Genomic DNA, 25,715 nt, shown 5'->3' with positions numbered 1-25,715 from the left:
TTTGGATCTCATATTGAGAGTTGACAGCAACTGATTCCAAATGCAAATGTCACACCTGGGGCTGAATTCAATTGATTTCGCTTCCCGCATCTCCCGTCTAAAGTGACAGGAGATCGCGGGCCGCTATGCAATTGTGCCAGCTTTTCCCGCTGATCGCGCCCATAGAGGTCAGGTTTAGCCGCGTAAAGCAGCTAAACCCGACCGAAGTGCTGGGCGCGATCGCGAAAAGTGATGTTTGGGCGCCCAAACATGTCACTTTTCGCACATTTCAGCTCTCATCCCCCAGGGGCTGCAAGCTGAAATGTAGCGCTTGGCAGCTGATCGCGCCCGACAGGAGCAAGAATAGAATAGCTCCGTCGGGCGCGATAGGGGCTGGAAAGAATTGAATTCCGCCCCTGGAATCAACTCCAGACCCTTTTACCTGCTTAATTGATAATGAAATAACGAGGGAATAGCCCACACCTGTCCATGAAATAGCTTTTGAGTTGATAGTGCCATTACTTTTGGCCCCTTAAAAAGTGGGAGGCACATATAGAAACCGTTGTAATTCCTACACCGTTCAACTTGGATGTAATTACCCTCAAATTAAATCTGAAAGTCAGCACATCTTGTTTGTTTCATTTCTAAGCCATTGTGGTGGTGAATAGAGGCCAAAATATGAAAATTCTGTCAATGTCCCAATATTTATGCACCTGACTGTATATTGATCGGCCAATATATCGGGTGCCCGTTGGCCAGTGTGTACCAGTGATATGTCTGTGAACGCCGTTCAGACATATCTCGTTGGTTGTGCTGCACAGCTGATGGCAGATATCTGTCCATCTTTCTGTGTGTACGGTATGTCTGCTAACCACACGTACACTTGCAGCAGAGGCCGCGGAGAGGGGGGGGGCGCAACATTCCCCCGGCCAGCGGTACCTGCAGCCAGATGACAGATGGTGGTTCAGTGTGTGTGAACAACCATCATCTGCAGATATATCTGGCAGGAGTGTATCCAGCTTTTACAGTAAGGTGTCTCAGCACGAGGTCTAGAGAAGATCTGCAGGTGGTGCTTTTAATTACAGATCTAAGTGCTGGCTTACAGAAGTATCTTCAGAGGATAACATGTCACTTCCTCTCCGTACTACTAGGTTTTTTTTCTCATACTAACATTTCAGCTGCTCAAAACCACGCTTCTCAGCAAGAAATGACCACTGTACGGTTTGGTTTATTTTTTTAGTTTTTCAATTGACTGTGACCTAGTTTCTGGAATCTTGTTATCTTTCTGTTGATGGATACAGGCGACCAGCTGTTTTGGAGTATGAGTAGTTCTGACACTTTATGGGCAATTGCTGTTTTTCCTATGGACATGGTATGAAAAGGTTGTTTTCATTGAAACTTATATAGCGCGCACACAAGCAGGAAATCTTATAAATGTAGTGGTACTTGATTAGCTACACCTGCCCCACCAAGTATTTACAAGGCTAAAATGTGTGTGTGTGGTCGTGTGTGTATCGGCAAGTGTCAATGAATCGTGTGTTTGCGCTTCTATTACGGAGGTGTGATTGGCAGAATAATATGTGGCAGTTGGATGATGAGGAGTGCAGAATATCCCAATTTGATTTTCTCTGTAGCAATGAAACTGATGGGGTTTTCACACAAGTGTATCAAGATATTACCATTAGCGGTACTCTGGTCAGCAATGGGGTATTGATAAAAACTTAAGGGGGCGGATAACCTGACTGTCAAGTCTTACAGATAATGGCTGAATACAAGTGTTGTTGCAAGAAACTTATCAGAGTGTATCTTCTTTTGCCTGGTCACAGATAGCAGATGGCAGCTATTGACACTGCAAAAGAGAGATGGTATTGCAGTAGTACAGGGAACACACGTAAAAGAAGACTAGAAACAATCTAACACAAAAAAACCCCCAAAACACATTGATGAATACTACACAGTTCCTTATTGGAGAATACCAGTCTTTGGGCAAAATTTACTAAGCGGTGGGTTCTAAACCCCGGTGGTTTGGTGGCGGTTTTGCTATTGGTAGATTTACGAAGGCAAACAACGCTGCAAAACTGCCATACAACTGCTGTCAAAACACCTTTTAAATAGAATAGAACAGGGCTTAGGGCTAAAATGACTAGTCAGCGGTTTGAGTGTCATTTAGTAACCGCCGTCTAATCATCGCTAAACTGCCGGATTTTAGAACCCACTGCTTCGTAAATGTTGCCCTTTGACTCCTTTCTACTGGTTGTCAGCAGGTCTGATCCGGATGGATTTCTCCCTCTCATAGGTTGATTTTTTTTTTTTAAAGTAATATTTTATTACTACAAAAACGAATATCCTTGTCGATAGTGCAACTGTACACCCGAGTTTGAGAACCACTGATCTAGTAAAATCCTGGAATTTTTCCAGAAACAAGACCATGAATTTGGCTTAATGCAGTGACCTCCCTATTGACCAGCACTCTATTAAACATCTGAAATGCAGAGCTCTTTGTATTAGAGATACACCAATGACATTTCAATAACTACATCAGTGTGGACCAGCATCTCTGTTGCTTTGTCATCACCTTGTCCAGTTTACACCCCTTTAGCGTGTTTGAGGACAATTGGCTATTGCAATTTTGTATTGAATAGATTATCTAATATATTGACCACGTTTTATGTCAGCCTTTCCACCCAATCTAATATATACACATTTCCAGAAAGCAGATATTTCAAACCAATTACCAGAGGAGTTGGAGCTACTTTATCTTGCACCACTATTCAGCATTCAATAAGCAGAGTATGGATGTTTTTATCTTGGAGAGACTCAAATAAACGGAACTGTAAAGTTGTGTTTTTGCAAACTTGAGTCTGTCAGTGATTTCACAGCAAGCCTGACTAGCTCTGCTGTGACTTTTGAGATAGTATTTAAATACTATCTAAGGAATGTGGGTTATAGTCTGTTTTGTTATTAACAGGTGATTAAATTCTCAATGGTACGCCACATTCAACAGCAGCGTTGTAAAAAGAGTATGACTGCACTATGAATTTCATGATTCATGTGTGTTGGTTATCTTACACTCTTCCCATCTCAGTTATGTCCTCTTTATTTGGGTGGTTTATTTTTATTTTTAACCCGTTGATGAAAGGTAAGGCTACTAGTTAACAGCTAGTCAACATAACTGGACATTGTCGTGCCCGCAAGAGGTCCTGTTTCAGCGCTGAAATGGGTAACCATTTCGGTAATTTCTGCTCGCCAGCTTGGGGGACTGCAAGTAGACATGTCAGCGCCGGCAGAAACTAGTGTCCGCTGGTGCGCAACAAACCTGAATTCCCCCCCATAGAGGTGATGAGCAGCGTTGGCCATATAGAGATGGATAGTATTGCCAGAGTAATGCATGGGTGTAATAAGCATTGAGATGCAAAAATATATAGAATAAGTTGTTTGTTTAATTAATGTTCTCTGAGCTGGGGCTTAGCTTGGAGTAGGTAGCATACTGCCAGAGCTCCCGCATTTACCCTGTCAAATCTCAGGTTCTCCTGACGGTCTTGAGCTACAACTCTTCCACTGTGTGCAGTTCCTGCTACCCTAGGTGCTTTGCGGTTCTCCCAGTGCCGAGCCCGTTATTTATTTGCCAGCTGCTGTTCTCCGGGCTCAGTTCCTGTGGTGACTCCTGGTCCCTGCCTCCTACAGGGTGTATCTGTTGATATCTCCAGTGTTGGGGTCTACTCCTGGTGATGCTGTGTCCAGAGTTGCCATCTTTTCCAGGTATTTGCTTGGGCAGTTTCCTGCTCTCCCATGGTGCCTGCCGCCTTACTGTCCATTGTGCTATCTGTCTAGGAGGGGTTTTTGCCTGGATGCTTTGGTCTGCCGCTGACCTACCTTAACTGTGTCTCTCTCCGGGTGGACTCTGCTGCAGGTGGCGGCAGACATTTTGGATCTGTAATTTGTGCTTCAACAGGGTTAGGTCTTGGAGATCACTCATAGTGCAGCATTTGTCTATTGTTTTGTCCTGAGTAGGATTCTCAGTGTGGCAAGTTCTTTACGGCCTCAGCTAGCACATTTCACAGGAGGTTCTCCCTGTCTCTCTGATGGGTAAATCAGGGAATGCGGCGGTTGCGGCCAACTGGAAAGATTTGCCTGTTCTCAGCCATCTCCACCAGTGGAATCTCCTGCCAACACCCAAGTCTTTGTTGCAGTCCTAGGCTGGGAACACCTCGGGGGAGACTCCAACTACGTAACAGATCTTGCCGGCTATCACATACTCTGAGCAGTGGGTTACTGATAAGATGGTCTGTTGCAAATTATCTCCCTGCTTTGTCATGATATCCAGAAGATAGGGAAAGGGTTGGTGAGGCTGAACATAGAATATCTGTTAGAGGTCACTGCTGCACCTTGGCAGGATAAAATTTTCTCTCAAATGGCTGCTGTCAAATCCAAGCTTTCTGATATGAAGGGTAGACTTAACGTAATAATCTTTGCGTTGTGTTGTCTCCCTGAGTGGGCGGAAGGTTCTGGCCCTGAGAAATTTCTGGAGGACTGGCTTGTTCAGCTATTTACTAAAGATGCTTTCACACTTCGCGGTGGAATGTGCTCATCTCCTTACCTCCCAGCTTCCTCAGCCTGGAGCCCTTTACAGAACTTTTATTGCTCGTCTCCTCCATTTCAAGGATCGTGATGCAGTGAGCCTGGTTTGCCTTCAAGGTCTGCTCAAGTACGAGAATCCTGTTTCAGTCTCAGAATTTCTGCTCTGGAGGTTCAGAAATCGCGGTTACAATTCATGCAGGTCAAAAAAGCTCTGGACCCTGCAAATACAGTATTCTATGCTCTTTCCTGCTAGTCTCTGGGAGGTGCATGATGGCGCTACTGATTTCTAGAATAACCCCCAGGATGTGGAGACTTGGCTTGTTCGCCATCCACGTCTGCAACGCTGACCGGCTTGTATTGCATTATATTGTACCATTTGCCTTATTCCTGCACTGACTCTTATTATTGTTTATCATCATATATGCCTTTTGCTTACGATGTGCTGCACACTATTTTAAATATTATTGTTACTTTGCTGGGGAACGTATTCTTACAATGGGAGTGCTCTGCTGGAAATAGCTTTTGTTTTTCTAGAATCCCTGTTTCTATCTGGTTATTTAAATGGTTCTATTATCCTTTATTTAGGAGTGGGGTGGGTGTGGGTGAGTGGGTTCTTTGGTAGTTGGAGTAGCTTAGGCTGGGGTTTGATTATACATGGTGTGGGTTATAGGGAGGTTTGCTTTGGGTGTATGGCAATATTTTGACAGATATGGCTTATTGTATATTCTGATATTTTTGTTTTGATGTGCTGTCATTCCTTCTTAGGTTTCAGGCTCTGGGTACCCGAATGGCGCCTTCGGGTACTTGATCTATTGGATGGGGGTTTGGTGTATATCTTGATTGAATATATTTTTTTTTTTTGTCTTTCAATGAATTTTTGTTTTGATTTTTGTAGCTCTTAAACATCAGTAAAAATGTACTCCAATTTAAAAAAATTTCTGAGCTTTGATCATTTTCACACTAATGACCTTATTGCTCAGGATATTGTATACGGGATGTGTCTATTAGCCATAGACGACAATTGAACACTGTCCTTGTGTAATTGTTTTATTTGACAAAATAGTCGAAGTATAATTTACCTTGATACCTCAGTTACACCATTTATCAGGCTACATTGGAGATAGATATACATGAGCTTATATGAAAGCAAATAACATATTTCTCCTGGTCCTATTTACATGCATACTTTTATTAGGAAACCAAATGAGTTCTAAATTGTTGGTTAGATACTGAATGTGCCTACACACTTGGCAATGTGCTCACGATCTGACATCGTGTACGATTTCCCTTGAAACTCCTCCCCGGCAGCTCCGCACACAATTTGGTGTTTGAAGTGTCAATTTACAAACGGTCTATTGTGCATCCAGCCTTTTTCCAGTGCATTGTGTCCCAGATTGTCAGATCTGCCCTACAGCACGGCAGATCTGATGATGCGATGTGCGACCAGTTGGGACGCGCATCGTATTGTGATCGTGAGTGGGGGACTCATGATTTGGGCATTTTTTTTTTTCGACACGATCTGTCGTTCCGATGCGTCGGAATCTGCCAGATCTTCTACAAAAACGCCAAGTGTATAGGCACCTTTACTCTCTCAAATAATGTTTTTATCTCCTGTTTGCAATATTAGACTTGATAACACTCCCATTTGTCTGATTCTTCTACAGCAACAATTATCTAGTTTTTTTTTTTCCACTGTTTCATATGGAAACCATTTGTAAATGATCAGAAGTAGCCGACTGTTTAATCCTTTAGAATGTATCCAACCAACAACTGACCACAGGTTACTGTCTTCTATTGACTATATGTCCCACAAAGCTAAACCTGTGGACGTCCTCTAAAGACTCCTACAGTAAAATGAATGTTCCAAGGGAAGATCAGTAAAGATCCTGTGGTCTATATGAAGCTAATGTTGACCTTGATGCTGTGCCTTTGTACATCGGATAATACTGATATGTCCTATTGTAGAAAAATGTCACTGGTGCTTATTGGTCCCACTATTAAGGCCAATAACCAGAACAAATGGCATTTGCATGTCGTTCAACATATATTGGTGTGGAAAAGAATTGGGGCAAAGTAAATTTCTAAATGGGTTGCTAGATAGAAAGCACACATCAATGACTGTTAATGATATTGAGGATTCTCGGACCCGGTAAATATAATGTTTCAAGGTTGCTTAAAACACATCAAAAATGAATGTGTGTCTAACAGAAATGTAAAGCACCCCAATCAAATAAACTGTGGATTAGAAACTGTCCAGATAAAATAAGCAAGGAATTACAATGAGGTTTAGCAGTGGGTGGTATTCTGATTTATTCTCTAAATTAGTTGGTGCCCTGATTATGGGCAGTCCATACTGCTAGAAAAAAAATAAAGAAGCAACAAGTACAATGAAGAAAACTTCTGTAAAAAAAATTATTTGAGGGTGGATACATTAATTATACAGCAGGGGTTCATGTCTAGGTGCAACAGATGCAATAACATTTTCTAAGTGTATTTTCTTTTAATATTGACTAGCCTAATAAGTGCAAAAAGAGATTCTAATACTATAGAGTTCATACATCGCCCAAAACCTTATTTTGTAGTAAAGAACAACATATGAAACACTACTTCATAAATACTAGTAATCTATTTAAGATGCAAATTAAAAAAATATGACTGCACTTATGAATTTCATGATTCATGTGTGTGTTGGCTGTCTTTTACACTCTTCCCAACTCCGTTATGTCCTCTTTATTTAGCTATGAAAAAAAAATGGGCATGCATACGAACTGCTTTGCCCAGTGCCCTCCTTTATGTCTGCATACTGTATAAGCTGCAAATGTAAACACCAGGTTAATGAGGCAGCACTCCCGGCACTTTGAAACACACAAATAGTCCTGTAAGGAGTATTTGCGTGTTTCATAGCTTTAGTGCTACCTCATTAACTTGGTGTGTGTATATCTATATATCCTACAATAACAAGCATTTGTCTCCTAGAGCACAGGTTCTCAAACTCTGTCCTCAGGACCCCAAACAGTGCATGATTTCCAGATCTCCTCAAGAATCACAAGTGAAATAATTAGCTTCACCTGTGGAACTTTTCAGTCGGGTCAGTGAGTAATGCTAGGTGACCTGTTTGGGGTCCTGAGGACTAAGTTTGAGAACAATTATCCTAGAGTGTTTTGCAGATTGGCATTCAAAAAGTAATGGGGGGTACACACTAGACGATATGTCGTCCAATCTGGCGGATCGTGCCGACATCTCGTCCACATTGGCTAGTATTTACACGCTATGTCGCTGAGGATGTGCACTCCCGCACGTTTTCGGTGTACTCCTACGTCGGACCTGCATGCAGGTCCGATGGGCAATATCGTTGGCGGGGTCCATGCTGCCTAACCAGCATAGCCGTCGCTGCCGGCATTGGCAAGTGTGTATGCACTTGTTGATGCCTGCACCCACGCCACTAATGAGGTCGTACACACTAGACATTGTCTAGTGTGTACCGCCCTTTAGAGTACTTTATGCATAATTACATAATGGCCATGTTCTGGGCATAGTGTTGTGCTTCTTACTATCGGGAATACACATTTGTCATGGGTTTGACTGCATGGCTTGCTGAGATGCATTCTGAAACACAGCAGTTGCTGCTTCTGGCTTTGGGTCTGTTATTTCTTTAGAATGATGTATAGACATCATTCTGGATTCGGTATGTAACCCGCCGGCCGCATGGCCGGAAGTTCGAATCCCGGCAGCGTCACGCCGACAGAGGAAGAGATCCCGGCAGCAGCAGCCCGACAGCGCTGGAAATCCCGATCGTCCCCAGGTAAGTACTAACCAACCCAACCTACCCCCCCTAACCCTCCCTTAGGGGTGCCTAACCTTAACCTCTCCCCCAAGTGCCTAACCCTAAGTCCCCCGGGGGGGTTGCCTAACCCTAACCTCTCCCCAGGGGTGCCTAACCCTCCCGGCACCAAACAGTTACAAGCTTTAGCTCCCAGGATGCACTGGGCCCTCCTCCATATATATCCTGCTAGAGGCATTCAGTTTTTTGTTTGGTGCCTCTTTTGCCTATGAGTAAGCAGCACTAGGCGTCCGGATGGACGCCCTTGCTGCTGCTCAGTCTACCCCCGCCAGCACAACATCACCTGTGACGGAACTGGAGATTTCAGCCGGTGTCAGCGGAGTGAGTACTGAGCCCAGGACTGCAGTCGGACACATCGGTGATGCAGGTAAGGTGTTTCCCCGCTAGTTGCTGACGGCAGGGAACCACGTGGCAGTCCGTACCTCCGGTGGTGGAGACCTGCCGGATGCTGCTGTTGAGAGGAACCAGGGTAGACTGCTTCCCCCCACTAAACCACCGGGGCATGAAATCTGGCAGGCAGTGATGATAATGGCGGTAGCCATGTATGTCAGTGCACCCGGTGGATCCATACAGCCTAGGGGGAGGTAGGCTCTCCTGGGCGGCCCCTTCCCCCAACCCAGACGCTGGTCCAGAGAGGAGGTTTCCTCTGTCTGGGTTGATTCTACCTGCCTCCCTGTTATGAGACGCCCAGAGACCACTTTCAGGCGCTTTCGGTAGCTGTGAATCTCAGGAGGTTTGGTCAGTCTCCCTGTATACCTCTCCTTTGGTGGCCAGGTTATACAGAGCTCGATATCCTACCCTCCCTTTTGCGCTGTTTGTACTTGACTAAGATAGATATATATATCTATTTAAATTATTTGCATTGTATGTGACTTATGGATTATGAATGGATTATGTGGTCAGTGTTACAAGGAGTCACCACATCAGTCCAGCCTACCAGCTCCTGGGCAGGAACCCCCTTTGGCTTCTTTTTCCCAGATCATGGCCCTGTATACCTTTCCTTTGGTATATACGGATATACCAAGCTCAATATCCTACTAAGCTGTTTGTGCTTTTTGTAGTTGATTAAGTGCCTATTGCAAATATATTGCTTAAATGCATTGTTTGGCCTTTTTATACTGCCTTTATTTTTCTGAAAAGATGGTCAGTTAGCGTTCCCGCTAGGCTGTTTTAGCGGGGCGCGGCGCCCTGCCCTCTTTCTGGAAGGCAAAAAGCGCCCTGCCCTCCAGAAGGAGGGCAAAAAGCGCCCTGCCCTAACAGCCTACGGGAACTGTCTTCACCCGCGGGTCGCAGTGTCCCGCGGGTGAAGAAATGTGCAGTGACCCGGTCACCGCCGGAGAATAGACGCCGAGTGTATGCGCCCAGCATCTATTCTCCCTGTCTGCAGGGCTTGGGGGCTGCCCGGCGTGTCCGTAAGTGCCGGGCACGCCCCAAAGAGTGACGAAAAGGGGACGCGTCTTATAGACACGCCTGCTTTTTGATGACCACGCGCCCTTCTCGGACGCGCCCTCACTAGCTCCGGCGCCTTGCCTTTATATGATTAAGGCAGAGGTTCCCAAACTCCGCCATTACAGTCCAGGTTTCAAGGATATCCATGCTTGAGTGCAGATGGTTAGATCAATTTGACTGAGGTACTAATTAAGTCACCTGTGCTCAAGCATGGATATCCTTAATATTTGGGAACCTCTGGATTAAGGGAAGTGCTTCAATTAACCCTAATGGGCCCCATCCATCTGCGATGGATTGCCGCGATGCTGCAACCCGGCATCGTGGGATCACAGAAATCCAACATGTTGGCTTTTGACGATCGCGATCAATAACTGATCGCGATCGTCAAATCGCCGACATTTAACATGGAAAATGTCTGCGATCCGGCGACGGATCGCAGAACATCGATGGTGGGAGGTAGGCGTTTCCACCCGGAAACGCCGGCACTTCCCATCGCTTCGCCGGATCGCAAAATCCGGTCTGTGATGTATGGCCACCTTCAGCTGCAGGTGTGTAGGGGTTAAATTGTACTTCACATATACTTGTGAAGACTGGGCTGCCCATCCCCCTCTCCTAATTAATTAGGGATACTCACCTGCAGTTGAGTGCTGGCTGAGGGGAGATTTGGTCTATCTCTGAGTATATCTTTTTTTCTAGGAAGGTATATAGCATTTGAATCCTATCAACTTTTGTTGCTTGTGATTCGGTACCTATTTATAAGTGTATTTGTATGCATTTGCATTGCACTTCTATCCTACCAATATAACCGTGATTTAGTGCCCATTTGCAAATATGTTATATGCAAGTAAAACCTGATCTGTTTAGGTAGTTTATTTTAATGCCCCTTTGCAAATATATCGGGGGACATATATTTCCAAGGTCTCAGGACAAGAGAATCAGGAGACTGTTGTCCCTGGGCTGGTTTCATGTAAATTTTGTGCAGTAGGCCTCTCAGGTTTTCATACACAATGGACTGTGTTGATTGTTATATACCACAACAATCCACCTTGCCAGCACCTGTTCAGCATGATGGTTGTTGCAGAGTGCAATTGATATGACCCTCTGTGAGTTTGGAATATATTGAACATGGATTGCAAGCCTTGAAAAAAGGTCTATTCTTCGACCGAAACATTGGTTTTTCTCTAAAAGCAACCTGGAATGTCTTTTTTTTTTTTTTTTTTTTTTTGCAGATGAAAAATAAAAATTATTGATGTTGATCAAAAGATATGGTGTGTGGTACACTTTTACCTGTGGATATTTGGATTTGGTCCAAAGAGGGAGCACCCCAGTGAGTGAAATTGGATGAAGGCGTGAGTGCAGAACTTCAATGACTGTCTGTCTTTATCTATCTATCTATCTATCTATCTATCTATCTATCTATCTATCTATCTATCTATCTATCTATCTATCTATCTATCTATCTATCTATCTATGTATGGAGGCTGAGTATACACAAGTTTCTCCCTCTGGGCCCATCTCTGAAAGGAGCAGCATCATTCATCAGTGGATGTTCCTCAGGGGTGGTTGATTCAATACTCATTATAGAAGATTAAGTACTGGCTCCTAAGAACCTAATAAATCTGAGGTTCAGTATAACAGTTGCATAGCACACAAAGCTGTGCTCCTCACTCCTGTATTTTTTTTTTGGGGGGGGGACTGTTCTGGCTTCTTCACTTTCATCCTAGATTTTAGAAACATTTGTCAAGCCCTGCATTAGGATATCTGATTCTCTCTTTTTTTTTTTTTTTTTTTTTTTTTTGTATTGTATGGCTGTCATAAGTGAGGCTTGCCAGCTAACAAACAGACTCTGTCTTGGTGGCTTCGTATGACAATTTCTCAAGCTTACACACAAGCTGATCTCTGTTCCCAAATACAGTGACTGCACATTCTACTTGATCCGTGAGACCATCGTGGGCATTTTGTCGTGGTGCCTCTGCTAAACAATTGTGCAAGGCAGCCCCGTGGCTTTCCGTCCACACTTTTCTCATATTTTACGCATGTGATACTTTTGCCTCCTGGGGATGCTTCCTTTTGGGTGTCTCATTCTTCTTTCTACTAAACAGGAGCATCCCCATCCTTAAGGGAACTGCTGTGGGACATCCCCAAGGTAATTCATGTGGACCCTATGGACCCCGAAGAAGATATTAAGAGTTATGGTATAACATACCTTTTTGTTAACTTTCTTTGAGGTCCATAGGGTCCACAGGGCACCCACGCTAACGCACTTGGTGTTATTGGGTAGTCTTTTTTTTTTTCTTTTTTCTTTTTTTCTTTTGTATTTCAGTTATTCCCTCCTCTTACAGTTTCTGTGGTACAATTGTCCTGTCTACTCCTCTAGCCTTCTCCTGCCTTGGGCTTGGTAACAAAGTGAGTGCCTGTAGCCAGGGGTGTGGTATATATGGAGGAGGACCCAGTCCATCCTGGAAGCTAAGCTTCTAACTATTTGGTGCCTGGATCACTCCAACCACATACCCAAGGTAATTCCTGTGAATCCTATGGGGCTAGTTGCAGTGTTCCCGCATGTTGTAACCGCATCGCACCTGGCACTTAGTCAGAAAATGCAGTTTACCGCGAATAAACCCTGGGCATTAGTCCCAGTAATTTCTCTTTCTCTCTTTCTCTCTTTCTCTCTTTCTCTCTTTCTCTCTTTCTCTCTTTCTCTCTCTCTTTCTCTCTTTCTCTCTTTCTCTCTTTCTCTCTTTCTCTCTTTCTCTCTTTCTCTCTCTTTTTCTCTCTCTCTTTCTCTTTCTCTCTTTCTCTCTTTTTCTCTCTCTCTCTCTCCCCTGACTTAAGTGGGTTTACAATTGAATAGCTCTGAGCTCTGGGAATGAGTGCTTGCATATAATTGAACTCCCCCCGAAGAAGGAAGGGTACTTTCCCGTATTCCTTTTTCATCTATCTGGAGGATGCCATTACTTCTGGGTTATGCATAGTGAGGTGTGGAGTCGGGCACTAACTAATTGAAACTCGCTCCCACCCCCTATATGACCCCCTTCCTTTCCACCATAACGTCAGTCTGGTTTTCAGTGCCTTGGAGTAAGGCACTATCTAGGTCCTAGCTTTTAGTTAGGTTTAATTTCTTTATTTTGCAGCTTTTGATTTTGGTGCTTAGTTCCGGACAATAGATGACAAGCGCTAGCAGAGTGGGAGTTATATAGAATAGAGGGTTGTGTGAACCCTGTATCCCACTCTAAAGGCTGCCCCTGGGAGAGTCCCCAAACTACATAGTCCCTTGGTCTCTCTCCATACCAGACACACATCTGAGGGGGCTGCTGGCAAAAGAGAGGGTAACTTTCTACATGTTACAGGCAACAAGGTCTTTTAAATGTATGTACAGTTATTACTCACATGACTGCACTGTAGGGCCAGCGTCTCTCACCTCTTCGGGCTTTCACAGCACCCGCCACTTTCAGAACCCTGACTGTTCCCTTTTGGAGGACAGCCGGAGGGGACTACAGAGCAGCAACATGCTGCCGGCTTTGTGGGGGAGAGGCTTGAATGGCCCCAGGACGTGGCGCCGCTACACGTGCGGACGTGCTGTTGGTGACGTCCTCATTCTGGGCCAAGGTAAAGCTGTAGTCTCAGCTAAATCTCCCCCAGGTATTTGTTTGTGGCTCTGAAGCCGCGTGAGCTGCTGAAACTCAAACTGTTGAGAGCTGCTGGAGTTCTGCTTGGAGGAGACTCGTTGCAAATACAGGGGATGGCTGTGTACTAACAGATAAGCAGTTAACTTGGATTATATATACAGTCAGGTCCATAAATATTGGGACATTGACAGAATTTTCAGATTTTGGCCTCTATTCACCACCACAATGGCTTTGAAATGAAACAAACAAGATGTGCTTTAACTGCAGACTTTCAGATTTAATTTGAGGATAATTACATCCAAATCGGGTGAACGGTGTAGGAATTGCAACGGTTTCTATATGTGCTTCCCACTTTTTAAGGGGCCAAAAGTAATAGGACTATCAACTCAAAAGCTATTTCATGGACAGGTGTGGGCTATTCCCTCGTTATTTCATTATCAATTAAGCAGGTAAAAGGTCTGGAGTTGATTCTAGGTGTGACATTTGCATTTGCAGTCAACTCTCAATATGAGATCCAAACAAAGAGCTGTCACTATCAGTGAAGCAAGCCATCATTAGGCTGAAAAATCAAAACAAACCCATCAGAGAGATAGCAAAAACATTAGGTGTGGCCAAATCAACTGTTTGGAACATTCTTAAAAAAGAACGCACCGGAGAGCTCAGCGACACGGAAGACCACGGAAAACAACTGTGGTGGATGACAAAAGAATTATTTCCCTGGTGAAGAAAAACTCCTTCACAACAGTTGGCCAAATCAAGAACACTCTCCAGGAGGTAGATGTATATGTGTCAAAGTCAACAATCCAGAAAAGACTTCATAAGAGTGAATAGAGTGTTCACCACAAGATGCAAACCATTGGTGAGCCACAAAAACATGAAGACCAGATTAGAGTTTGCCAAACAACATCTAAAAAAAGCCATTACAGTTCTGGAACATCCTATTGACAGATGAGACAAAGATCAACTTGTACCAGAGTGATGGGAAGAGAAGGAAAGGAATTGCTCATGATCCAAAACATACCACCTCATCAGTGAAGCATGGTGGTGGTAGTGTCGTGGTGTGGGCATCTATGGCTGCCAATGGAACTGGTTCCCTTGTATTTATTGATGATGTGACTGCTGACAAAAGCAGCAGAATGAATTCTGAAGTGTTTCTGGCAATATTATATGCTCATATTCGGTCAAATGCTTCAGAACTCATTGGATGGCGCTTCACAGTGCAGATGTACAATGACCCGAAGCATACTGCAAAAGCACCCAAAGAGTTTTTTAAGGCTAAAAAGTGGAATGTTATGCAATGGCCAAGTCAATCCCCTGACTTGAATCCGATTGAGCATGCATTTCACTTGATGAAGACAAAACTGAAGGGAAAATGCCCCAAGAACAAGCAGGAACTGAAGACATTTGCAGTAGAGGCCTGGCAGAGCATCACCAGGGATGAAACCCAGCGTCTGGTGATATCTATGCATTCCAGACTTCAGGCTGTAATTGCCTGCAAAGGATTTGCAACAAAGTATTAAAAAGTGAAAGATAGATTTAGGATTGTTTAGTTTGTCCCATTACTTTTGGCCCCTTAAAAAGTGGGAGGCACATATAGAAACCATTGTAATTCCTACACCGTTCATCTGATTTGGATGTAATTACCCTCAAATTAAATCTGAAAGTCTGCAATTAAAGCACATCTTGTTTGTTTCATTTCAAAGCCATTGTGGTGGTGAATAGAGGAAAAAATATGAAAATTCTGTCAATGTCCCAATATTTATGGACCTGACTGTATATATGTGTAATATATATATATATATATATATATATATATATATATATATATATATATATATATATATATATATATATAAATTTGTTGCACTTTAAAATATGAGCGAGGTCTGTAATTTCCATCATAGGTACACTTCCAACTGTGAGAGACAGAATCGGAACCAAAAATTCCGGAAATCACATTGTATGATTTTGAAACAATTTATTTGTATATTCTTGCGGAAAATAAATATTTGGACAATCAAAAAGTTTAACTCAGTACTTTTTAAAGTAACCTCGGTTGGCAGTTAGAGGTCAAACATTTCCTGTAGTTCTTGACCAGGTTTGCACACACTGCAGCAGGTATTTTTTCCCACTCTTCAATGCAGATCTTTTCTAGATGTGTCATGTTTTGGGGCTGTCGCCGGGCAACACGGACTTTCAACTCCCTCCACAGATTTTCTATTGGATTGAGGTATGGAGACTGGCTAGGCCAATCCAGGACCTTTTTAAATGCTTCTTACGGAGCCACTCCTTAGTTGCCTGGTTGGTCTGTTTGGGGTCATTGTCATGCTGGAAGAACCAGCCACGTTGCATTTTCAATGCTCTTACTGAGGAAAGGAGGTTTTTCCCAAAAATGTCACAATACATGTCCCATTCATCCTCTCCGTAATACGGTTCAGTCGTCCTGTCCCCTTTGCAGAAAAGCATCCCCAAAGCATGATGTTTTCACCCCCATGCTTCACAGTGGGTATGGTATTTTTTTGGATGCCACTCGCCATTCTTCTCCCTCCAAACACGGCGTGTGGAGTATATACCAAAAAGTTCTGTTAGTCTCATGTGACCACTTGACATTCTCCCAATCCTCCTCTGGATCATCCAGATGGTCACGGGCAAACTTAGACGGGCCTGGACATGTTCTGGCTTAAGCAGGGGGACCTTTCAGGCACTGCAGGATTTGTATCCATGACTATGTAGTGTGTTACTAATTGTAACCTTTGTGACTGTGGTCCCAGCTCTCTTGAGGTCATTGAACAGGTCCCCCCGTGTAGTTCTGGGCTGAACCCTCACCATTCTCAAGATCATTGATACCCCACGAGGTGAGATCTTGCATGGAGCCCCTGGTCGAGGGAGATTGTCAGTGATCTTGTATTTCTTCCATTTCTTAATAATTGCGCCAACAGTTGATTTCCTCTCACAAAGCTGCTTGCCTATTGTCGAGTAGCAAATCCCAGCCTTGTGCAGGTCTACAATTTTGTCCCCATGGTGGAGAGGTTGCAGTCTGACTGAGTGTGTGGACAGGTGTCTTTTATACAGTTAACCAGTTCAAACAGGTGCCCTTAATACAGGTAAATTGTTTAAAAACCATACAATGTGATTTCTTGATTTTTTTTTTTTTTTTTTTTGTTCAGATTTCGTCTCAGTTAGTGTACCTATGACGGAAATTACAGGCCTCTCATCTTTTAAAGTGCAACAACTTGCACAATCGGTGGCTGTCCAGATACTTTTTTGCCCCACTGTGTGTGTGATATATATTATATTGTATTATATTATATTATTCTCCTTTTTTTTTTTTTTTTTTTTTTTCATATCTTTTACTGCACTTTTTCTGAGTAATTTAGGCAGTAACATACTGGGGTAAACTAAAGATTTGTTTGCCTTTGTTTTTTTTGGAAATATGGACTTCTAGGAGTCCGTGGTTATTGCATTTAACAAATTTGGTGAATTAGTCCTCATTAGCCCCTTTGTTGTTTTTTTTCTATTCAATAAGTGCTACACTTTTCCCAGAGGAATTTAGGTATCTTATCTGTATTGGTTAGTCTAGTCTAGTCTTGTCTTTTTCAGTATGCATAAGCCAGAAAAAAACAGGGATCAGTCCCCTTTTATACTCTTATAAAATGTGAGAAGAAAATTGCCAAATGGTATGGACCCAGGGTCGCTCTGGGCTTGTTGTTCACAGTTGGATTAATTACCGGGAGGTTCGACTGAACAGCTGGTGATGACTGATTGGGCCAGGTCTATGGTTGAGGCCATAGGTGAATTACATCACACTCAGGCAAACTATATGATACCCTGTGCTCAAGCTCCTACTTTGTCTGATCCCTCGGTAGAGCCCAGATGGGCCCAGGATATGGGACGATGTCTTGCTCAGATGGCAATGTCCCTAAATAAAATGGTAATTTCAGCAGGGGCCACAGCCACTAAGACGTTCAGGTCATTCCTCTGGCTTTTCCTGGAGAATACCTCTTTCCTGGAAGAAGGGGAATTGGATTATGACTGGGAAGACACCTCTAACTGGGAGGGTGACTCCCATTCTGATTCAGGAGTTTCTATGTTGATAGATGCGGTCAGAGAGACTGCATCTACAGGAAACTATCCCAGTGACTAATTCAGTTTCTTTCTTTAAACGTAAGAAGAAATATGTATCTGTTTTCTCAGATTTTTCACATTTTGAGGAAATATTAAAAGAAGCCCGGTTAAAACCTGATTCCAAATTTCATATTCCGAAAAAATGTAAGTCTCTTTATCCTTTTTCGGAAGAGGATACCAAGCTTTGGGAAATTTCACCCATGGTAGATGCTCTTATTGCTAGATTGGTCAGGAATACTGTTATTCCCACAACAGTCTGTAACTCCTAAATATCCTATGGATAGGAAGAATGAGGCTGTACTTAAATCTATATTCCCTTTGGGCGCATCGAGACAATGTGATAAAGGCCGTCAATCCCTGGATGATTACTGGATTTCTATCGGGGGATTTGTCTGAAGCTATCATTTTAGCTGATCAGATTTTGGAAGCTCTATCTAACCAGCTCTAACCTGCAATATGTAGCACCTATCCTTGTGTATCCCCTATTTCCCTTTAGATTGTAAGCTCGCAGGCAGGTCCCTCTTAACTTTTATGTCCAGTGATAGCACTCAGCAAAAAAAAATGTGGGTCCCGGGGGCACCTCACTTTAAAAAAATCATGGTTTTTCTTCCGTTTCTGGGTCCCATCACATATTATGGGGGGTGAGGGCAGCAGCAGTTCGGACAGTTCTATGGGCAGGTAGCAGTTGAGAGAGAGCTCGGGGTAAAGGCAGAGAGAATTATAATCAGCTATGAAATATCCTGAAATCGACATGCACGAAAGGCATGCATGCATCGCCAACGGCTCTCACTTCCGCAGTGGAGACTGGACAGACCTGCAGATGGGAGCCCCTGCAGCGCACATTTAAGTATTACAGGAATCTGGGATTAAGGCTTGAGTGACGCATCTTATGCAGAGTGCATAATACTAGTCTATATGAAAATCCGCTATGGCCTTTCCCGTCTCAATCATGCGCAGTGGTAGCCAGTTTGTGCGTCCCACCATTGCTCCCACTGTTGTGACAGACTGACAGGATGAGTATGCAGCACTTGTCACACTACTTAACGACCTGGTAAATGACTGGTCAAATATTAGTCCCTTATATTTGCCATTAGGCGGTATCTCCTGCAAACCTTACTTTTCTGTAACTGGCAGTATAATGCATCATGCCACAGGGGTGCAGGCAGAATGGTTAGGGAGATCACAGCAGTGACCACACCTCAATTTCAAAGAAAGCACACCTTGGATAGCTGGCTGAATGTTATCATTACATCTGTAGATATATGTAAATATATATGTCCAACATGTTTACCCTGTCATTGCTATGGAACTGCAAGTCTCAGAATGCCCTGCCTATGTCTATTACAGGTCTGCACTGTACACACTGGAGAGCTGGAACCCCCCCCCCCTCCCCCTTCCGAGCCGATTGGCTACAGGTCTGCGAGCTCCATTTGACTCTTGACCTGGCTATTATTTGAATGACTGCGCTGATTTTGTATCTGCAGGGCGGGTGTGCTGGGTCACAGGGGACGCGATGTGCTGCGGCCAATCTGACAGCCTGTCAGGTATTGTCTACAGCACAGCGCGTCCCCGGGGACCCAGTCACTTTGTAAAAGTGAGTCCCGTCTGCAATCTCGAGTAGAATAGGTGCTATAGCGCGTATTTGCGATCGCTGATGTCTGTCTATTACTACCCAATTTGGTTCTATTAATGTTATTTCCATTTGTAAAGCGCAACGGAATATGCTGCGCTATATAAGAAACTATTAATGAGAATTAATAATATAGGTGATGCTTTAATAGATACTATTCAGGTACAGTCTCATTTTTCGGCTTTGGACATTTCCGCTAGGCGGTCACCCTGGCTAAAAACATGGAAGGCTGACATAGTCCAAGCATGCTTTAAGAGGCATTGCCTATTGAAGGAGGTTTTTTGTTTGGTCCAGAATTAACTAAAATTTCTCGGGTCACAAGAGGAAAAAGTCCTTACCTCCCTGTAACGCCAAAACCAAAATCCCCTAGATTTCGTTTCTTTCGGACTCAAGGAAGGGGAAGTTTTCAGGCCTTCCACGGTGTGCCTAGGGGTCCCTGGAAAGGGACCTTCAGGGGATGTGCTTTCCTGGGACCAGTCGCCCTGCTGCTAAGCCAGCAGGTTAATCCACATGACTGTCACGGGACTGGGCCCTGTCCTCTGGTGGGAGGCCACTTACTCCAATTCTGGGAAACTTGGATTCAATCCAATCTGGATTTTTGGGTTACAATTTAGGTTTGGAGGGTCCTGTTCCAGAAAGATTCTTTTCTACTCCTCTCCATGTGGGTGGTTGCAGAAAGGTGGCTCTTATACAGGCAATTTCTGCGCTTTCTCATTCCGGAGTAATCATTCCGGTACTAAGCAAGGCCTGGAGTTCTACTCCAGTCTTTTCTTGGTAGACAAACCAGACAGGTCGTTTCGTCCTATTCTCAACCTCTGGGTTAAATGCTTATCTCCATTTGGAAAGATTCAAGATTGAGTCCATAAGGTCAGTCGTTTGTTCCATGGAGGAAGAGGAATTTCTGGCCTCCATAGATATCAAGGATACCTACCTCCATATTCCTATATTGAGGGGTCAACATATATTCTGCGGTTTGCAGTAGGGCACTGGCATTTTCAGTTCCAGGCCCTGCCATTCGGTTTGGCCACCACTCCCAGGGTCTTTACAAAGGTTATGGCACACATGATCTCCCTACTCAGGAGTGGGGCGGATAAATGTGTTGACAAGCAATATCACAATAAAGTAATATGAATGAGAGCGCTACAATATAATCAATATTTATTAAAGCCTTTATTACTCTAAACAGCAATTAGCAATAATAAAAACAATAAAGTGCATAAAGCCTATAAGGCTCAATCATATAAAAATATCAAGAGATATATGATCTATACCAGCTAAAAGAAAGTCTTTTTAAAGGAAAAAATCATCCATAATCAGTTCAATGAACAATTATATTCCCAGTTAAATGACAGTGATGATTTATTTGTAAATCCAGGTATCCAGCGATTTGAATTATTTACTTGCTTCTAACATTTATAATTGATTCAGTCTTGGGAGACTGCTGATTAACCAATTAATTATATCTCAGCCAGACAAAGATTATTTGGATTGAATTGAGTTTGTTTGGAGATACATATATCACCTATATACACCAGCGATGCCATCATTACTAAATTTTATATATATATATATATATATATATATATATATATATATATAATTTGTATTGATGATTATTCAACTGATTTATATTTAATTATGCTGATTATTAAGTGTTCTACTAAACTGGCGATTGGTTGAATTGGGGTTTAAATACCCATCCTTGACACACTGAGATCTACCTTCTGATGAAACCGTTATAATTCCAAGAACGGAGAAACGCGTTAAGGACTTGGATATACTAGCTATTATTTTCCCTGTGCATCAGTTGAAGTTTTAGGCTGACTCCATTTGCATAGACATCAAATATTGAGACCGCGGCACAAGTGGCACTGCATCTCACAGCTGAACCTGGGAGCTTGAGACGGGTGATCCTATACACTAAAACCGGACAGAGACTGTGAGTACGCCGGCAAGTGAGTGCTGATAAGCGGAATCTCCTGCAATACATGCCCTGGAGGCACTGTCATCATGAGTTGCATTTAGCCTGTTTCTCTGCCTAGTCAGCGAGCGGGCGGCAGTCAGCAGAACTTAATTTTCAGGATTCCTAATTAAATCGCTGGTTACCTGGATTTACAAATAAATCATCACTGTGCCATTAACTGGGAATATAATTGTTCATTGAACTGATTATGGATGATTTTTTCCTTTAAAAAGACTTTTTTTCTTTTTTGTATAGCTGGTATAGATCATATATCTCTTGATATTTTTATATGATTGAGCCTTATAGGCTTTATGCACTTTGTTTTTATTATTGCTAATTGCTGTTTAGAGTAATAAATATTGATTATACTGTAGCGCTCTCATTCATATTACTTTTATTGTGATATTGCTTGTTATTTCTGTTTGTGGAGTGTCCCCAAACGCTCCTTCTTGAGAGCTGCTGAATCAGCTGTTTGTAATTAATTTTATTAAATTGCGCCTGATATATGATCCTTTGGAGCATATATAGAGTTTTTTTGGATAAATGTGTTGGGTTATCTGGACGATTTGTTACTAAGGGCACCCTCAATAGCCCTATTGCAACAACATCTTCAGTTTACCGTAGGCATGCTCCAGAGATTCGGCTGGATCATCAATTTTCCCAAATCAAAATTAACTCCCATCTCAGAGAGTGGTATTTCTCAACACCCAGTGTCAGAGTATTTCTTCCGCAGGCAAAGATTCAGGATCTTCAATCCAAAATGAGGACTATTTTACAGATGTCTCATATATCAGTCCTCAGGGCTATGCAGCTGTTGGGAAAAATGGTGGCTTCATTCGAATCTGTTCCTTTCGCCAGATTTCATGCCTGACCACTGCAAAACTAATTGCTTCATCGATGGGTGAAACCAGACACTCTATTAAACAGGCAGTTATTCATATTATCTCTGCAGAACCGTTGGGCACTTCTTTGATGGCTACAGGATGCAAATCTGAACACTATTTGCCAATTGTCAGTAATAAATTGGATCATTGTCACTACAGATGCCAGCCTAGCATGCTGGAGGGCAGTGGTTCTAGACATGCCCCTACAGGGTCTTTGGTCTGTTCAGGAAGTTTCTCTTTCCATCAATATACTGGAATTGAGGGCGATTCGGTTTGCATTGGTTCAGGCTCAATGCTAAAGTGACAGGAGATTGCAGGGCGCTATGCAATTAATGCCAATCTTTGAGTCGATCGAAAGTGCTGTTTGGGCGCCCCAACAGGTCACTTTTTGCCCATTTCAGCTTGCGCTTGGCAGGAGCAACAATTGAATAGCTCCATCGGGCGCGAAAGGGGTTGGAAACAATTGAATTCTGCCCCAGGGGTGGACAACTGGGAGATTGGTGACTTAAGTCACAGTCTGCATCCTGGGGAATGTGAATTTTGCGGAAATGGTTTCCAGATGGGGATCTCCAAACATAGATCTAATGGCTTCTCGTCTCAACAAGAAACAACAAGGTACAGATCTCTGTCCCAGGATCCTCGGACATCTCTGGTGGATGCCCTGACAGCACCTTGGGTGTTCCAGCTTGGATAAATCTTTCCTCTGGTAGTGTTACCAAAGGTAATTCAGCGGATTCGATTAGTGGCATAGCCGGTCATTCTCTTTGCTCCAGACTGGCCGCGGTATCATTGGCACACAGTTCTTCGGAACATGCTGGCAGATGTTCCGTATAGTCTGCCCCTGCGTCCAGATCTGTTACTTCAGGGTCAATGTCGTCACCCTGATTTGCCTCACTTGGCTTTGGCGGCATGGTTCTTGAATTCAATATCTTGAGGGCAAAGGGTTTACAGAATCTGTTGTGAAAACAATGATACAGGCTCGCAAACCAGTTGCTTCCCAAAGTTATCAAATATGGAAGATCTATGTTTCTTGGTGTGAACACAAGTTCAAACCTGAAAGGTTCCGAGTGTCTTGTCTTTTCTGCAAGAGGTGTTGGTTAAGGGTCTTAGATTGTCCTCTTAAGGGATAAATTTCAGCCCTATTGATTCTTGTTTCAGAGGAAATAGACCTCCATTCATGAAGTTCAAACCATCTTACAGAGGGTTCTTCGTATACAGCTTTCTTATGTCCCGACAGTTCATCCTTGGGACTTGAATTTAGTTTTGGAGGCACTTCAAAAGGCACCGTTTTGAACTTTTGGAATCTGTAGAATTGCGATCTCATTTTGAAGGTGGTTTTTTTTCTTTTGGCCATTGCCTCGGCCAGAAGAGTATCCGAGTTGGTGACTCTTTCCTGTAAATCTCGTCTCATTTTTTGAGGGATAGGGTAGTGTTACGCACTAAACCTTACTTTTCTTCCGAAGGTGGTATCAGCTTTTCACATTAACCAGGATATTGTCCTTCCAGCTTTTTTGCTAGGATTCAGTAACTAGTGAAGTCTCTCTTCCTTAGTACTGTTGGATGTGGTATGTGCGTTACGCATTTACTTAGACTGTACTGCATCTTTGAGGCTACGGATTCCCTCTTGGTTGGTTGCACCAAAAGAGAGGCTGGCCAGCCTCAAAAGGATCCATCGCTAGATGGGTCCCTTCCATTCGGCAGGCATATTTGTCCTCAAATGTGACACGTCCTCAATTCGAGCCCACTCGACTCGTGTTTTTGGGCCTCTTGGGCTGTACAGCATGGTGCCCTTCTGCTCCACGGGAGGTTTCTGTTCTCCCTGAGCTCGCCTTAAGACACCTGTGTTACGGTTTGACAGGTGTACAGCCCCAGTCAAACTCGTACACTTTTTTTTTTTTACAAAATTTTACTGCTTCCATACATTGGGCCTGAGGGATGCCAGTGTTGGGTGGAAAATTCTTAGAGAGGTCGGTTCAGTCCCCCCCTAAATTGCCTTGCTTTTGATATATCCCAGAAGTAATGGTATCGCTTTTTACTCACTGTAAAATCTCTTCCTTGGAGTCCATCTGGGGAATGACGGGAACCCATCCTTGTTTTTGATTCATAGTAGTTACCTGTTTGGTGTCTGGTTTCTCAGTTCTTACGTGCATCTTTCTCTGTCTTTGTTAAACATAGACTGAGGTTATGGTGGTAGAGGAGGGGTTCTGTAGGGGGTGGGAGCCAGTTTCAAAAGCTAGTGCCTGACTCCACATCTTACTACGCATAACCTAGAAGTAAAGGCATCCCCCCGATGGACTCCAAAGAAGAGATTTTACCTTGAGTAAAAATCTAATTTTTTAGAGCATGCTTTATTGCTACCTAAGAAATCCGATATTAAAAAAAAAAAAAAAAAGACCAACACAAATTGGCAATTTAACATAGTTATAACGTCAGTCATAGTAATTGGTAATAAAGGGCACAGTAAGTATTTCTTTAACAGGGTTAGACAAATCTGCCAGGTACCCATTCCTACTTCCACCCTGAAACTGGCAGCTAGTAACAGCTGTCACTCCAGTATATATGCTGAGAACCCAATTAAACCTCACATGGACAGTGCTGTGACAATGGTGCTTAATGAATATAATTATATAAATTGTTGCAGATTATATGTTACCTGCCAATGTGCATCACTATACAGTATGTTTGCTTGACTCATGGCATGCCCTATAAATATTGTTATAAGTAGACAAATGAGCCAATATACATGTGGGAGTTACATAATATGCTTAAAATAGCAAGTAAGTACATGGATACATGTACCCCTTCAGCACCTATACTTGGGTAAACTGCAAAATAAATTACTAATACTGAGTGACATCTAGAGAAAATGTGAAAATGAGTCCGGTCATATGGGCCAAAATGTGTGGGTCCTGAAGGATTGATCAAATTTTATGACCTAATCCAGTTTCAGGTGAAATGTCAAACACTCCTGAGGGGGGGAATTGAGCTACTTGCACCTGCAGATCACGTCTAAAGTGACTGGAGCAATTGTTTGTCGCTGGACGCGAGTGGCAGAGATGCTCAGGTGGCGAGCAGAAATCCACCCAAACTGAAGCTTGTGCGCGTCCAAAATCATTGCGCCTAGTAGCTTGCACAGGTTTAGCCTCTTTACGCGTCTAAATGGGCGCGACATGTGTAATAAGTAATGGGCTTCTGTGGCACTCGCGTCCATTAGCAAAGCAATTGATTATGTCCCATTGAAGGCCCAAAAACAATTGCATTTCCCCCCCTTTGAGGTTTTTTTTTTTTTTTTTTTGGTTTCTTACCTTCTCCCAAGTGCTCCCCAGCAGCAGCATTGATTGTTTTTTATTTTTTTGCTTTTAAATTACTTCACACAAAGATTTGGGCGCCTTTTTGAAGTTGCCAATTTATATATTATAGTATAATTAATGCTTTGATTATACTGCACTTTTAATGTTTCCTACAAGTTAATATAATTGCAATGAACTTTCAATATTCAGAATAATCACAGCAGTGTTGTTAAGTGAATTCACATGAGAACAGGATCATTTGGAATTCAACTGACCACTCTAGTACCCCTTTCAGACAGAGAAAAGAACCTGGTAATTTTCCGGCTCTTGCCGGGTCGACCCGGGTTTTT

At 43.1% G+C, this 25,715-nt stretch overlaps 1 protein-coding gene across 3 annotated transcripts in view; it reads left to right on the top strand.

The window, feature by feature from the left end:
• TMEM131 (transmembrane protein 131) overlaps positions 1 to 25,715 on the top strand; it is a 299,432-nt gene that overhangs the window by 16,901 nt on the left and 256,816 nt on the right. The gene's annotated exons all lie outside the window — the stretch shown is intronic.

This window comes from Taudactylus pleione, unplaced genomic scaffold (genome assembly GCF_031769625.1).
Source record: "Taudactylus pleione unplaced genomic scaffold, aTauple2 ptg000609l, whole genome shotgun sequence".
NCBI classification, from domain to species: Eukaryota; Metazoa; Chordata; class Amphibia; order Anura; family Myobatrachidae; genus Taudactylus; species Taudactylus pleione.
The sequence above is the reverse complement of the archived record's forward strand: the minus strand, read 5'-3'. Positions and strand labels throughout refer to the sequence as shown.